Raw genomic sequence first — 17,644 nt, 5'->3', positions numbered from 1 at the left:
CCTCTGGGACAAGTTCATGAGTACCAATATTCACATTATGACTGTCCCAGAAGGAAAAGAGAGAGCTCTAGAAAGATAATGAAAACTATTTGAAGAAATAATGACAGCAAACTCCCCCTTCCTTGTAAAAGAAATAGACTTACAAGCCCAGGAAACTCAAAAAGTCCCTAACAAGATGAACCCAAAGAGGATCACACCAATACACATCATAATTAAAATGCCAAGGGTTAAAGACAAAGAGAGAATGTTAAAAGCAATAAGAGAAAAGCAGTTAGTTACTTACAAGGGAATGCCCATACAACTGTCAGCTGATTTTCCAACAGAAACTTTGCAGGTTCACAAGGGCATGGGAAGAGATATTCAAAGTGATGAATGGCAAGAATCTATAACCAAGATTACTCTACTCAGCAAAGCTATCATTTAGAATTGAAGGTCAGCTAAAGAGCTTCACAGACAAGGAAAAGCTAAAGGAGTACATCAACATCAAACTAGTACTACATAAAATGTTGAAAGGTATTCTTGAAGAAGAAGAAGAAGAAAAAGAAGAAGAAGAAGAAGAAGAAGAAGAAGAAGAAGAAGAAGAAGAAGAAGAAGAAGAAGAAGAAAGAAGAAATATGAACAATAAAATGGCAATAAATACATATCCATCAACAATTAAATCTAAAAATCAAAATAAATGAACAAGAAATCTAATTAACATAATAAACTGTTGAATAAAATAGAATCAGAGGCATGGAAATATGGAACAGAATGACAAATCTCAGAGGGAAGGGGGGAGAGGAGCAGGAAGAGATTAACCAAAGATCTTATATGCATATATGCATTACATATGGACACAGAAAATAGGGTGGTGATGGCTTGCATCGGGGTGGGAACTGGGTGGATAGGGGTTATGGGGGGACAAAAGGGGGACATCTGTAATACTCTCAACAATAAAAATTAGTTATTGTTCTTGTTTTACACCACTAAGTACGGACAAGATTGTTAATCTGTAGGAGATCATTGAAAGAATGGAACATATATAGGAGTAGTAGCCCTTAGGGATGACTTTTGAGAACATTCCTGCTGAACCACACATGTTTCCCTGTTAACATCCAAAGAGTAAGGCAAATCTCGGGTCACTAACAGAGGCACTGAAATGTAATTCATGTACAAAAAGAGTGTGAGGTTGAAAATAATGGCCACCTGCTTTGTGTATTGTTTCCAAAATATGAAGGGAAATGCTAAGTGAAATAAGCCAGTCAGAGAAAGACAAATATCATATGATCTCACTTATATATGGAATCTAATGAAGAAAATAAACTGACCAACAAAATATGTTCAGAGGCATGGATCCATGAAACAGACTGACAAATCTCAGAGGGGAGGCGGTATGGGATGGGAAGAGATTAAACAAAGATCATATATCCTTATATGCATAGCCCATGAACACAGACAATAGTGTGAAAATGGCTCAGGGTGGAGTAGGAGATAGGTGGAGTGGGAAAAGGGAGGGAGAAAAGGGGGGCATCTGTATTAATGTCAACAATAACAATATGTGTATTTTTAAAAATATAAAGGGAAATGATTTTTTTGAAATTTAAGAAATAAAAAGTTAAAGATTAATAATTCTTCCATTTGCCATAAATATTCTAGGCACCATGACAGGTATAGCCTTCCAATATAGATAGGGTATATCCATGTACAATACTATTATAGAACTAACTACTTAATCACATTTTGTTTATTAATCCATACATTTACACTCCATGGTGTTACAAAAAACAACTTGATGAGGCTTAAAAGAATATGAAAGATTAAAAAATAAATAAGTTTTAAAAATTGTAGCAGGGAAAGCAGAAAATGAAGAATGAGAACAAAGCACGCCTATGATTTAGGCTAAGATGCATGTAATTATGACTTACATCTTATAAACCATAAATTTCTAACACTCTATAGATAGTGTTAAATTTAGACAATTACATAATTGAAAAGCCCTACCAAGTCAAACAAAATAATTACCCAAGAACACTTACTCATTGAACTACAAAAATGTGACATTTTTCCTTGAGGAAAGTGTCAAAACAGTATACACTGTAATGAACAGCTTTTCAATTATTATGTTGAAAAATTGCAGAGTATTTCTTTTCTTTTTTTGTCTTCCTTTTGTTTTTCTCTCTTAGAGTTTAAATTACATAAGTGATACCTTTTTATTAAAGAATATGGGAAGTCATATAAATTAAAATGTAAAAAAAATACCTCTTCACTTGCCACCATACTCCCACTTGCTTTGAAATGTCCCTTTTATTAAACAGGAAATTCTGTACAAACTATTTACTTTTATTGAAATAATGACCCAAATTTGCCCAAATTTGGGGAAAACTATAAACTCATAGTCCAAGAAACTCAACAAAATTGAAACACAATAGACATAAAAATACTACACCAACATACATCATAATCAAATTGCTTAATACCAATGGTAAAGAGAAAATCTTAAAAGCAGCCAGAGAAAAAAAGACATGTTATGTAAACAGTACTAAGTTTAGGAATAACAGCAGATATCATGTTGGAAACCATAGAAGTGAGAAGATAGCACTGAGAAAGAAAATTGTAAATCTAAAATTCTATTAACAGCAAAAATATCTTTCAAATATAAAGGCAAAATAAAGACTTTTTTTCAGTTGTACAATAGCTGAAGTAATTAATCACCAACAGACCTGCACTATAAGAAATACATACAGAACGTGATACATTAATGTGGATCTGTCTGTCAGACTGTTGGAATATTGATTGAATTATAAACAGATTTAAAGGTGTTTATATAGGATTCATCAACATAGAGATAACTGGTATCATAGTTGGCAAGGAGAGTGTGTAAAATAAGAAAGCAAATACAGAGCCAGCAGCATGAAAAAAAAAGATGAGAGATGGAGTTAAATTTGATGAGTGCCTAATGTACCAGACACCATGCAAGATGTTTAACACATCTTCTCTCATTTTTCCCTTACATTAGGCCTATAAAGTACATATAATTCTTTCTGTTTTCTAGATGAGAAAACTAAAACTGAGTTTATAAGTACATTTCCTAAGAATATGCAAATGAGAAGACAGAACTGCTTAAAAATGGCAGGAGCAGGATTGAAATGCAAGACACATATCTCCAACATGAACTATAATATTAATATATTACATCATGCTGCTTAAATATCACTGTACCTGGAAAATATACTTGGACCTTCAATCTGGCCACCTCTCTACCCCAAATAGGTTAGGTCCTCCATGGCCATAATCCTGTGCATTTCCTTTATAGCTCTCATCCCAGTGGTAATTGAATAATTACTGATAGTTATTTACCACATCTGCTAGATTTTAAGTTCCAGGAGCACCTGGGCATGGAATAAGGCATATTCTTCACAGTACCTGATGCAGTACTTCACAAATAGCAGGTGCCCAATATATAGTTTTTGAATAAATGCTTCATCTCTACTGTTACAAATAGGCTGAAAAGGAACTGCTACCGGAACAGAGAAGAAGCTATTGAAAATATCAACCAGTAATCTTTTAAAGTCACATGATCTCACATGAACTGCCCTTCTCATTGCAAAGTGATACCTAGAAGAATGACTGTGACTAAGTCTGTACTAGCACTGTCCAGTGGAAATATAATATTTTTATATGTAATTTTTAATTTTCTAGTAGCCCGTTCAAAAGGCAAAAATATCAGGTAAAATTAATTTAATAATACAATTTATTTCACCCAATATATCCAAAATATTAACATCTCAACTAATTTTAAATATATTAAAATTAGTTATTAGATATTTTTACATTCTTTTATTCCCATACTAAGTACTTAAAATCCCATGTGTAATTTACACATATAGCAGATCTCAACTTAAATTAGCAATCTTTCAAAAAGTTCATTACTTACATTTGACTAGTGGCTATTTTTTTTGGACAGTGCTAGTCTATATTCTCTTCAAGTGGATTGGGAAAATAGAAGTCATGGACAGATGAGCACATGTGCCAGTGACACAGATGATAGATCAATTATTTTCACCTCACACATGTCAGTATGGCTATCATCAACAAATCAACAAATGACAAGTGTTGGCAAGGTTGTGGAAAAAAGGGAACCCTCGTACACTACTGGTGGGAATGTAGACTGGTGCAGCCATTATGGAAAACAGTATAGAATTTCCTCAAAACATTAAAAATGGAACTCCCATTTGACTTAGTAATCCCACTTCTAGGAATATATCCTAAGAAACCTGAAATACTCATTAGAAAGAATATATGTACACCTATATTCATAGCAGCACAATTTAAAATAGCTAAGATTTGGTAACAGCCTACATGCCCATTAGCCAATTAGTGGACAAAAAAAAACTGTGGTACATTTACACAATGAAATACTATGTAGCAACAAAAAAGAAAGAACTCTTACCATTTGCAACAGTATGGATGGACCTGGAGAGTATTATGCTAAGTGAAATAGGTTAGAGAAAGATAGGTATCACATGATCTCACTCATATGTGGAATCTAATGAACCAAATAAACTGATGAAAATAGACCCAGAGACATAAAAGCATAGAACAGACTGTTGAACCTCAGCAGGAAGACAGGGAAGGGTGGGTGGGAAGTGATCAGCCAATGAACTTGTATGCATATATGTATAACCTGTGGACACAGATAATGAGGTGGTGAGGGCCTGGGGGGTGGGAGGATGGCAGCAGGCTGGAAGTGGTTAATAGTGGGAAAAGGAGGACCTATGTAATACTTCCAACAATAAGGGTTTAAAAAATAAATAAATTAATAAAATAAAATAAAATTGATATTTCAAAATTTCTTACCAGATAAAAAAATTGAGATGTGGAAGGGAACATTTCTGGTAACAATAATCAAAACAAGATCACTGAGGTTGTGGGGGAAAAAAAAGGGAATCCTCATTCACTTCTGTTGGGAATGTAGACTGGTACAACCACTGTTGAGAAGGCTAACCCATATTTTGTAAAACTACTGTTTGGAATTCTCTGCTATCTATCTATCTATCTATCTATCTATCTATCTATCTATCTATCTATCATCTATTTATTTTTGTGAGCAGTCATCTGATTTATAAAAAGATGTAACAAAATTTTAAATGACACAAAATATCATTTTCAAAACAACATCAAAATCATTTTCAAAACACCACCAAAAAGTGAGTATATTTAACTGTTCCCAGCTCATAACAGCAAATGTGTGAGTGGAGCAATAATGCATGTTATAGCATGTTTAATAAACCTGCAACAGAGAAAGTTGGTTGAAGGAAAGCAGAGAAACTTTGTCTTTTAAGTATTAGAACCGAGGGGCTCCATAATCATCCGGCATCCGCTCAATGTTGTACCTATGGTTAGAAATGTACATGATGGGAACTCCAGGGATCTTCCTGATTCTTTGTTTAAGGTCCAGGTCAACTGTAGCCACAATATAACACTTGTGCTGAGTAACTGTCTGTACTAAGCAGTCATCTGCATAGGTTCCTTTGTGTGTGCATGGTAATCATTCAAATCTTGGATCCTTGGTGATCCTTAGAGCCACTTGGTACTTCTGCCCCAATTTCTCAATTTCAGCCATTACACAGTCAGTTATACAAGGGATACACTTGGCATAGAGACAATCCATCATTGACTGCACTAAGTCCAGTTTGGCCTTAATGGAAAAGTTGATAAAGTTGGTATACACCAGGATGTGGTAAGGTGGGCCCAGCTGAGTGTTATATTGGAAGAATAAGCAGGAGGGATGTTGGGGGACTTCTCTTTCTTTGAGTGCACTGGAATATTTCTTTTCTTTCTTTTTAGGTTTTAATCTATCCTTTTCTTTAAGCCTCTGATCTCTTTCTAGCCTGCTTTAGCCTGCTTGAATAATGAGGAAGATAAACTTAGCTGTCTGACCTTATAGGCCAGAGACTAGATATGCCTATACTCTCAATGCCATGCCAGGTGTATTTTTTAATTGAATAGAACTGTGTTGTTTTCAAGGCCACCAGTGAGGTAACCACTAAGCACACATAGGGCTGGCTTTTTAATAAAAAGGGAAGTTCAGCTTGTAGCTTTGCCCAGAATTTGAAAGGCATTTTTCTCTGGGCCCGCATGTAATAATGAAGTGTGACTACAAACTCTCTGAGCATTGCTTGATTTATTCCGGTTCTCTGTAACACTATGGAAAGCAGTCTGGCGATTCCTCAAAATATTAAGAACAGAGTTGTCATATGACCCAGCAATCCCTCTCCTAAAAACTTGAAATCATGTATTTGCAAAGATATATGCACCCTATGTTCACTGCAGCATTATTCATGGTGGCCAAGACATGGAAACAACCAAGTGTCCCACAATAGAGGACTAGATAAAGATGTGGAACATATACACATTGGAATACTATTCAGCCATATGAAAGGATGAAATAGCACCATTTGCAGCAACATGGATGGACCTTGAGAATATTATGCTGAAATGTCAGTCAGAAAAAGCTAAGAACCATATGATTCACATATATGTGGGATATAAAACTGAAACTCATGAACATAAACAGCAGTGTGGTGATTGCCAGTGGGAAGGGGGTGGGAAGAGAAGGGAGTTCTAATATAAGGTGATGGGAGAAGATTTGATTTTGGGTGGTGGGCACATGGTGCAATATACAGATCTTATAACATAGAAACCCACACCTGAAACCTATATGTTCATGTTGCCAATGTCACCCCTATCAATTTAATATATAAAATAAAATAAAAAATCACTAAGCCTAATAACTGTTCTTTTTTTAAAGAAAATTGAGGTATGATTGAAATATAACATTATAGTTTCAGGTGTGTAACATAATGATTCAAAACTTATATATATTGCAAAATAATCACCACAATAAGTTTCATTAATATTCATCACCATATGTAATCATGAAAAATATGTTTCTATGATAACTTTTAAGATATGCTCTCAGCAACTTTGAAATATGTGGTACTGTTTTATTAACTACTAGAGACCCAGTGCACAAATCTGTGCACGGGTGGGGTCCAGCTGGCCTGTAGGGGCCAATCAGGGCAGGCCAGCCTGGAGGGGGCCACGGGAGGTTGACCCGCCCGGCCCCTGATAGGGGTACGGGGGCCAATTGGGGGCATGGACATCTGTAGGAAGGGGCCATGTGAGATTGGGGGGAGCCTATCAGGGCCTCAATCGGGCCGGTTGGCCACCACAGTGCACATCATAGTGACCGGTCATTCCACTCATTCTGTCATTCTGGTTGCTTGGCTTTTATATATATAGATAGTCACCATGCTTTACATCACCTCCCCAAGACTTATTTAATTTATAACTGGAAATTTGTACCTTTGACCACCTTCACCCTTTTGCCGACTCCCCAACCCCTGTGCTCTGGCAACCACCAATCTGTTCTCTGTATCAGTTTTTTTGTTTTTGTTTCTTTAAATTCTACATATAAGTGAGATCATATGGTACTTGTTTTTCTTGCTCTCACTTATTTCACTTAGTATAATCCCCTCAAGATCCATTTATGCTGAGACAAATGGCAAATTTCTTTCTTTTTATAGCTGAACTGGTGACCCGGTGCATGGATTTGTGCATATTGAAAGGAAATTAATTAGAAGGTGGCCAGTGGGGTGGGACTAGGTAAGATGGGCTGGACACACCCTGGAGCCAACCTCCCATGGTCGATCCCAGGCCAGCCACACCTGGGGTGGCGCCATGGCTAGAAGGGCATCGTGGGGTGAGCAGGATCCCTCCAGTAGGTGGGGTCCCTTGGCCTGGCCTGTGGGGATCGGGCTGAAACCGGCTCTTCAACATCCCCTGAGGGGTCCCAGAGTGCGAGAGGGCACTCTGCAAAGTTGCTGTCGTACAGGGTGTGGAACGCAAATGCAAGTGTGCAGTAAACCAGATTTGGGGTCGACAGTGCCCCAACAACAACATAGCCCATGGCCAAAGGTGGAATCACGTGGCCCCAAGAGGAATTGGGTTTCCTCCTCTCTGGTTTCAGGGTGCGTCACCCGAGAACCACCACTGCCAAGTCACTGCATCTCAGCAGCTCCTGCATTGTGCATCTTCCCCCTAGTGGTCAGTGTGCATCATAGCTATGGGTCAGATTGCCGGACATTTAGCATATTAGCCTTTTATATATATAGATAATTTATTGTGTATATGTATAGCAGTTTCTTTATCCACTCATGTCTTGGCTGTTTCCATGTTTTGGGTATTATAAATAACTAGAGGCCCAGTGCATGAATTAGTGAACCAGTGGGGTCCCTCGCCCTGGCCTGAGGGATCAGGCTGAAACCAGCTCTCCGACATCCTCTGAGGGGTCCCAGATTGCAAGAGGGTGCAAGTTAGGCCTAGGGACCCCACCAGTGCGTGATCAGGGCCGGGGAAAGACACAGGAGGTTGGCCAGCCAGGGAGGGACCACAGGAGGGCTCCAGGGCATGTCTAGCCCATCTCTCTCAGTCCCAATCAGCCAGATTCCAGCAGCAAGCTAATCTACCAGTTGGAGTGTCTGCCCCCTGGTGGTCAGTGCACATGATAGTGAGCAGTTGAGCGGTCTTAGCATATTATTAGCATATTACACTTTGATTGGTTAAATGGACGACTAGACAACCAGACACTTAGCATATTAGGGTTTAATGATATAAGATGCTGCAGTAAATATGAGGGTGCATATATCTTTTTGAATTAGCATTCTCATTTTCTTTGTATAAATATCCAGAAATGAAATTACTGGATCATATGGTAGTTCTATTTTTAGTTTACTGAGGGACCTCCATACACTGTAGAGATAATAATAGCTGGGGTAAAACCACATCAAAAATCCCTATATATATTTAAAAAAAAGGTACACTCTAGCTGGAGCAAGGCAGAGGAAGAGTACAAAGATGGTACCCAGCCAGTCTCTGTCCCAGAGAGCACCCCAGTAGGCTCCCAAATGTGTGTTAAATCAGATGCATGCTTCTTAGGCCAATGCTCCAAGATAAGCAAGTGAGTCTCTCCCACATAAAGTCTGGGCACCTCTGGATTGACCACTTCCAAGCTGGGCCCTGGGGTAGGTGAGTCTGAGTGCATGAGTACTTTATGAGCCACTTCTCAGATTGTTACTAGCTTGTGGGTCTCATGGATGTGAGTCCTGTTGGTTTGCAAAGCTAGAGAGATATTTTGGGAGCTCATCTCTCAGGTGCAAATCTTTTCCTCAGGGAGACAATCTGTATTTTGAATTCCCTCCTGATTGTGGGTCACCACACTAGGATGGTTTATGGTGAGACTGTGTCTCAGTCCTTCCTACTGGCTTCAATATGGGCCTCTTCTCGTTCACCTAATGCATAGGAGTTAATCATCAAGTTTTTAGTTGTTTTTTTCAGAGGAAGTTGTTCAATATGTAGCTGTTTTGTGGGAGGACATGAGTTAAGGATTCTCTTACATCACCATCTTGAATCAGAACCTATAGTCAGTGTTTTAAAATGCTTTGCATAGCCCAAACCGGTTTGGCTAAGTGGATAGAGTGTCAGCCTGCGGACTGAAGGGTCCCAGGTTCGATTCCGGTCAAGGGCATGTACCTTGGTTGTGGGCACATCCCTGGTGGGGGGTGTGCAGGAGGCGGCTGATCGATGTTTCTAACTCTCTATCCCTCTCCCTTCCTCTCTGTAAAAAATAAAATATATTTTAAAAATAAAATAAAATGCTTTGCATATTTTAATTCATCTAATCCTCACAACAACCCTGCTAAGCAGATAATATCATTATTACTATTATTATTCACATTTTGCAAATAAGGAAACTGGAGCACAGAGAGTTCATAAACTTGCCCAAGTTCACTAAGCTATATGCCTTTTATTGCTATTATTTCATTAGTTTAATTTTATATTTAATATTATTAAGCACTAGAGGCCCAATGCATGAAATTCATGCAAGACTAGGTCTTCCTTCCCCCGGTTGCCAGCACCGGCTTCCCTCTGGCACCCAGGACCCAGACTGGCTTTTCTCACAGCTCCCACAGGCACCTGGGACCCAGGCTGGCTTCCCTCTGGCCCCGGGTTCATCAGGAAAGATGTCCTTGAATGATGTCCAGAAGGACATCCAGTCTAATTAGTGTATTACCTTTTTATTATTATAGATTATTTACTACATGTATTTTCACATGTATTTTCTCATTTAATCTTGATGACAAATTTATGACCCAATTTATCAAACTCCAAAGATAAACTTTACATAGTTCATATTATTTGCCCAAAATCTCAGAGAAGACAAGAGAAAGAAGACAATCCTTTGTGCAGCAAAATATAAGACCATGAAATGAAGAAAAGGAAATGGGAAGTGTAATTCATCTTAAACACCGGGGACTGCCCAGTGAAAAACAAGTTATAGCCTATAAACATACGAAATGATCCAAAGACTGCATCACCATGGGACTAATGTTTCAGTTTCACTTACAAAATGCATGCCTAGCACCGTGCCTTTCTAGCACAATAGCACATCCTCAAAGGATATTTGCTAAATTGAATTCAATTGACTCTCATATTGCAATTAGATAAACTTCCTGGTTGACTGTTTCCATAACTCATTTATTTTTCATCACAGTATTTTGAAAGAAGGCAAGTACTTGCTAGGTTACACAGGAATCCCCTCTTCCAAGATTCACAACAAAGCCTAGGGAAATTTATTTATAATTTCTTAAATACAAATAAAGTTTTCTAATTAGAGGAGACTTATAAAATGTATTCCTCAACTCAGTTCATATAGTGGTCTTCTTGGTCTCCTAAATCCTAAATAATCGCTAAACTAACTCATTTTGTGAATTATATTAAAGCTTCTAGAGGCTCACTGTTATTTCCAATCTGGTCACTGCCAGTGGTCGGCAAACTATGGCTCGCGAGCCACATGCAGCCCTTTGGCCCCTTGAATGTGGCTCTTCCACAAAATACCGACTTTTGCACATGGGCCATGAAGTTTCAATCGCACTGTACATGTGCTCCCGCACGTGGTATTTTGTGGAAGAGCCACAATCAAGGGGCCAAAGAGCTGCATGTGGCTCATGAGCCGCAGTTTGCAGACCACTGATCTAGTCCATAAGAAGATACTCTTAAAATTAGGGATACTGGTAATATAAGTGGCTCAAATATAGGTGGTAGAAAAATTCCAAAGCTATCAGGCAAAATTCCTTTTCAGTGGGTTTTTCTCTTTCTTAAGAAATTTTAACTCAATAACTAAAAAGAAAAATAGGCAGAGGAATTATATCTTCAAGATGGTTTCAATGCAAACAAATAATAGAATAGATGCTAGGTCAGTATAAATGACTGCAAGTCTCTTAATGTCCTCTTTCAGTCCTATTTCATTGTAAGGAATTTTTTACTCCAGCATGGTTTCAGCAACTCACAATGGGGAGAGGCCCACTTGTTCATTGTGAAGTTATAACCCCTTCTTTTTCCAATCTGTCTTTTGAGTTCCTCCAGTTCTGAGTAGGTACCTGCTCTGCTGTTCTGCTTGGCCATGAGAATTCCTTTTAGCTTTACAGTTATCCTTATCCTGGCTGACACTGCAGTTCTTTCTTCCCAATGAGTGGCTCCAGCTTGAGGTGGCCCAGCCATAGCTGTGGGAATCAGCTGTTCACTCCCATCTAATAGGCATGAGTAGAGTGCTTTGATCTCTATACCCTCCTCTGGTAACCTCAACAGCTGGAGCATGAAGTCTTGGATTACAAACCAGTGCCCCCTCACTGAAGCAGTGGACAGAGACTGAAAGCACCAACTCAAGCATCAAAGGAATTAAATAACAAGAGAGGCAGGGTCATTTTTAATGGGGAAAAATGTTATCTTCAATGACCAGATGCACATAAATGCTACTTTAAAATGGAGTTAATGATTCTACAATGTCATTGTGCTAAAAATACCACGTGTTATAGAGAAAAAGAATCTAGAATAGAGTCAAACTGACGTTTGTTTGGGATCCCTTCAATAGAAGCCTGTCTCCTGCTGGCCCACTGTTTATCCCCACCACCTAAATGACAAAGGTGCAATGAGGCAACTGTGATTTATAAATGCCCAGTAAGAATTCAGTGATGCTGTAAGAGAAGTAATAGTCCTGTACTGTCACATGTTTACCCTCTTCCTCAGTGAGTCATATTTAATCACACTTCAAAAAAGTAAGAAGTAGATCACACTACAGTTCCCTTTACATGTTATTCTTTTGCTTTCAATGAACCCATTAACCAGTTCCATTGTAGGTAGATTATGTCTATTTATAAATGTAAATTCTAGATTTTTAAATTCTATAGCACTATTCACAATAGTCAAGATATGGAAACAACTTAAATGTTCATTGATAGAAGAATGGAAAAAGAAAATGTGGTATGTGCATACAGTGAAATATTATTTAACCTTAAAAAAGAAGGAAATCCTGTAATTTGTGACAACATGAATGAACATGTAGGATATTATGATAAGTGAAATAACCCAGTCACAGAAGGACAAATAATGCATGATTCCACTTACATGAGGTACTTGAAATAGTTAAACCCATAAAAGCAGATAATACAATAGTGGTTATGATGGGCCAGGGAAGGGGGAAATAAGGAGTTGCTATTTAATGGGTATAAAATTTCAGATATGCAAAATGAACTAGTTCTAGATATATGCTACACAGAATAGTGACTGTGGTCAAAAGTACTGTAGTAAGCACTCAAACATTTGAGAGGGTAGATCTTATGGTAAGCATTCTTATAAAAAAAAGAAAGAAAGAACCTAGCCGACATAGCTCAGTGTTGGGCATCGACCTATGGACCAGGAGGTTATGGTTCAATTCCCAGTCAGGGCACATGCCAGGTTTTCGGGCGTGGTCCCCAGTGTGGGTGGGGGTGCCAGAGGCAGTTGATCAATGATTCTCTCTCTCATCATTGATGTTTCTATCTCTGTCCCTCTCCCTCCGCTGAAATCAATAAAGATAAATAAACAAATATATAAATAGACACAAGGGATCTTGTGATGAGATATCTTGATTGAGGTGGTGGTATTAGAGGTGCTTGCATATGTCCAAACTTATCAAATTGTACACATTAAATATGTGCATTTTTCTATATCAATTCTACTTCAATCAAACTTTTAGAAAATATAGCTCAATGAAATTCTAAATTTTTTATAATTTTATGTTTATGTGGGAAATTTACAACTTTCTGTCAGACAACTTGAAATGGAGTGTTAGATAAGGTTGTGTAAAAAAACATTTGAGTGGCCGCATAGAGAATGTAAATATTTTTGCTGATTAACATTTTGCTTTTTTCCCCTTCCATATGTTTTAATAAAAAAAAAAAAAACAGTGTAAAGAAGTTTTCCATGGTAGAAAACATATTGTTGCCTCATGTTGAACAATTAAAAGTTATATCTCATCTAGAAAAATATATTTGATACACTAATAATGGTGTGGAGGGAGTTGAAAAATTTCATGCAAACAAAGGGAATGATGCAAGGTGTCCTAAGCTAAGTTTCCTCAATGATTTTACTCATATTAAATTTAAGATATAAGTAGCCAAATTTTTGTCTAAAATTCCCCTACATTAATACTATTGATATGCTTTAGCAATAGGTGAGATTCATTTGGTGAATTATCATTACAAATCCTGAATTTTTCATCCCTGTCTCTATCTAAATTCTGCACAGAATCCACTTTACTGAAAACTTTGACACGCCAGTCTTTTTTATGACTGAATAGTATTCTATTGTGTGTATGTATACCTCATTTTCTTTATGAAATCCTGCCATTTGTGACATGGGAGTATCTTGAGGGTATTATGCTAAGTGAAATAAGTCATGTGGAAAAGGACAAAAACCATATGATTTATCTCATACATGGAATATAAAACAAAAAAGTAACAAATGAACAAATAAAACAGAAACAGACTCATAGATACAGACAACATATTGGTGGTTACCAGAGGGGGTGAGGGGAGGATGAAATGGTAAAGGGAGTCAAATATATGTTGACAGATGGAAACTAGACTTTTGGTAGTGAGTACACAATAGAGTATTCAGGTATCAAATTATGTTATACACCTGAAATTTATATAATGTTATTAACCAACTAGTAGCCCAGTGCACAAAATTTGTGCACATTAAAGGGAAATTAATTGGAGGAAATATTTTAATATTGCTATTTGCCCTTTCTCTATAATAGAAGTGTCACAGATGAAAGAAAATTAGTAAAATGTATATGAAAATCTTCCTCCTGTCAGAGTCTTGGGCATGCCGCAGGACCCAAAGTCAAGTCCCTGCCCACCCACACATGCCTCGAAATCACATGAGACCCAGACCTGGCCAGTCCCACCCCCGTCAAGCCCCACTGGGCAGGGGATGCAGCCTTCTGCTGATCGCACATAATGACTATTTGCATATTAGCCTTTTATTATTAAGATGTTATTGCAATAAGAAATTATTTATTTTCCTTGTCTTTTAAAAAAATTTTATTGTTGAAAGTATTACATATGTCCCCTTTCCCCCCCAATTGACCTCTTCTAGCCCACCCTCCACACCCCAGGCCTTCACCACCCTATGGTCTGTGTCCATGGGTATGCATATATGCATATAAGTTCTTTGGAAAGCCTTTGGCATGTCAGAAATGAGATGTTAAAAAAAGAAGAAAAAATGTTGCAGAAATAAACTATGTAATAAATACTAACAGTTTTGTCAAAAATGTAATGAAAAACCACCCTGCATTTTGAGTAATCACATCCATACTGAGAGGGAAAATAAGCAGAGCTCTTTATTTAGGAGCCAATCTTATTTTGTGAGGGGCATATACATTGCCTAATGTTGCTATTTAAAAAGGAAACCAAACTAGCTTCTTTTTATTTTGTGCTAGCTGAAAATAAACAGAGGAGGAATAAATGGGATTATTGAAAGCTGTTGAAAGATCAGTGTCTGTTGTAGGGAATGTATTGACATTTGATGTTTCCAAGGCATCCATAATTTTGCAGTGGATGTCTCATTCCCACCCTCATCCTCACAGTTCTGTGTGTTCATGTGAGATGACGCCACAATCTGGCAGGATCAAATCATCTCCCCTCGACTCACTGCTGTTTCATTCTGGCTCTTTGGAAATATGTTTCTGTTTCTGCCGTGATCTCAGGAGGAGCCGGGGATGTTCATTTTTCAGTGTGTGTTCTTTCAAACTGGCCATTTCTTTGGCAGTCTTTTTCAGTTATTGCAGTCAGATTGAATTGTATTATCCAAACAGAGAGAAATAAAATCACAGCTGGGCGTTACCTCAGCAGCAGGCAGCTCATCGCGAGCACTCCCATATTGTCTGGCTGATTGTTCCCTAAATTGCCAGAATGCAGAGAAACTTCTGTCACCAGGAAGCCCTGTGAATTGGGATGAGAGGACTTCTGTGCTCCCAGATACTGAGTGGTTAGTCTCCACACAGCCCCAAAATGCTCCCTTCCTGGATGTAAACTTGCTCAGAGTTTGACTTGGTGACATGGTTACCTTCATTCTCTTTCCTCAGGCAATAGTGACATTCTCTTCCCTCTGCCCTGAAAACACAGCTGTGGTGTATGTTTATTGGCTTCCATCAGTCAGGCACATGTGTAACGTGCAGGTGGGTTGTGCTGCCTGTCCTGAAAACAGTTTAGGACTAGAACATCGGGAGCTCAGCTTGGCGAGTGCGGTGGAAACAGGAGGCATGACAGAAAGAAGACAGTCACGTCTTGCTGGGGTGGCAAGCCCACTCCATAACTTACTTTCTATTTCCGTAATGTCACCCACCCTCACTATGGCATATCTTGCTCTACATCTTGTGCTCCTGTTCAAGATGTGTGACACTTGAGATCTTCTCTAGAAAGAGAATATGTTTGCCATTTAATCAGCTAACATTACTCATGCATTTGGATTTATGGAGGGAAAAAATTACCATGACTCTAATACTGCCAATTTACTCTGTACAACTATCTTGCCACATTTCACTCATAACATTAAAATAAAATAGAGCTATTATTTGTGATATGAAAATTTTTGGACTGGAACACACGGTGTTTCCTTGGGCAGGATGGTTCCCCAGATTCTTTGTCCATCAGAGTCAAAGAATGAATCCGTGGACCAAAGATGGTTTAGCAAAGGTGGAGATTTATTGAAGAACAAGTGCAAACTCCCACGTGGGGAAGGGGAAAGAATCTCGCAGCACAGACTCCCAGGTGGGGAGGGGGAAAGAGTCCCACTGAGTTCCTCCTTCCACTGTTTATAAAGGCTACAAGTCCTTGTGTCCTGATATGCCCTCTGTTTGGTCAATATCCCCTTTGATTTGGTCACTATAGCAACTCCTGAGCTCAAAGGTCAAATATCACATGGGACATATGAGGCCCTCCTGCATTGTTCTCCTATTCCCTCTGGGCTTTCTTCCTCCTTTTTATTTTGTAAATATAGACCTTTTGGCTTCTCCCAGTTCCCTTGTCTTATGGAAATATAACTATACCTGTCTCCCTTGTGTTATGGAAATGTAACCTCTCCCGGTTCTGTAGCCCTGTGCGTTTTCCATGGGCCCCCTTAATTTCTAAAATTTCATAAACCTGCCTATTTCACCCCTAAAAATTCTTATTTTATCCCCCAAACTCCTTTCATTTGGACAAAAAAGAATCTCTGTGCTTCTCCTCAAATAAAAGAAGTGGTTTTTTTTTTGTTTTACTATAAAATCAGTCTTTAAAGAAGTCTTTGTCCACAGAGAGTTATAATTGTGGGGATTTGGAAGAAGAAAACAGCAGTTTATAAAGAAGTAGACCCCAAGGGCTAGTTCATATTTCCTCAATCTACCCACAGTTTTTAGTCTCAAAACCTGGTCCACTGCCTCAATAATGCCCTGGGGCCCAGAATGAGGAAAAAAACATGAAGAAACATTATGTCTTTCCTATTCCTATGGACTCATTTGAAAGAGACCATAAAGCCCATATTGTTTAAAATTCATTATGTTCTCTCTGGCCTCTCAGCCCTACGACCCTCCCATCAAGGGGCAAGATGTTCCCCCACACTTACAGTGGTTGCCAGTTGCTTATGGGATCCAGCCTGGACTTTTCAAACTCTTTGACTTTTAAAACTCTAACAACCTTCACTTGCTCAATTTTCTCTCCTCTTCAGGCCAATATCTTGTCGAATATCCAACTTGTTCTTCATCATTTACTTATCTCCACACTTTTGTCATGATGTATGAGTAACCTAGAGCCATCATCTTCAGCCAATTGCACATCATTCCCTGCCTGAAAGTATTTTCTTAGCCAGACTTCCTATAAACTTCAAGGTGCAGCTCAAGGTGAGTTTTTTATTTCCTTGGATGGTTTAATGACTATATGACTGTTCTAGTTCCCTTGAAGTACTCTCTCTGTAAACTATATACTACACTGTTTACCATTTTGTTATTGAATTGCCTAATCTTTTATTATCACCTAAACATTTCATACACACACATAAAAGTGTATCCCCTAAATATTGTATTCTACACTTACTATATTTATTATTTCAATAAATATCTATTACTCTTATCATGTGGCAGATACTGTGCTTAGAACTGTAGATGATATAAAATGTAAAACATATGGTCCCTGTTTTTAAGGAGATCACGTATTTATCAGTAAAGATTGGGCACATGGAAAAATAA

The 17,644-nt window shown here is 38.2% G+C and overlaps 1 pseudogene; it reads right to left on the bottom strand.

Moving 5' to 3' along the window:
* Positions 1-5,308: 5,308 nt before the first annotated feature.
* On the bottom strand, positions 5,309-15,287 carry LOC118653550 (annotated as a pseudogene).
* Between the last annotated feature and the right edge of the window lie 2,357 nt (positions 15,288-17,644).

The sequence above is a fragment of the Myotis myotis genome, unplaced genomic scaffold, assembly GCF_014108235.1.
Source record: "Myotis myotis isolate mMyoMyo1 unplaced genomic scaffold, mMyoMyo1.p scaffold_m19_p_4, whole genome shotgun sequence".
In the NCBI taxonomy this organism is placed as follows: domain Eukaryota; kingdom Metazoa; phylum Chordata; class Mammalia; order Chiroptera; family Vespertilionidae; genus Myotis; species Myotis myotis.
This window is presented reverse-complemented; position numbering and strand designations above follow the sequence as displayed.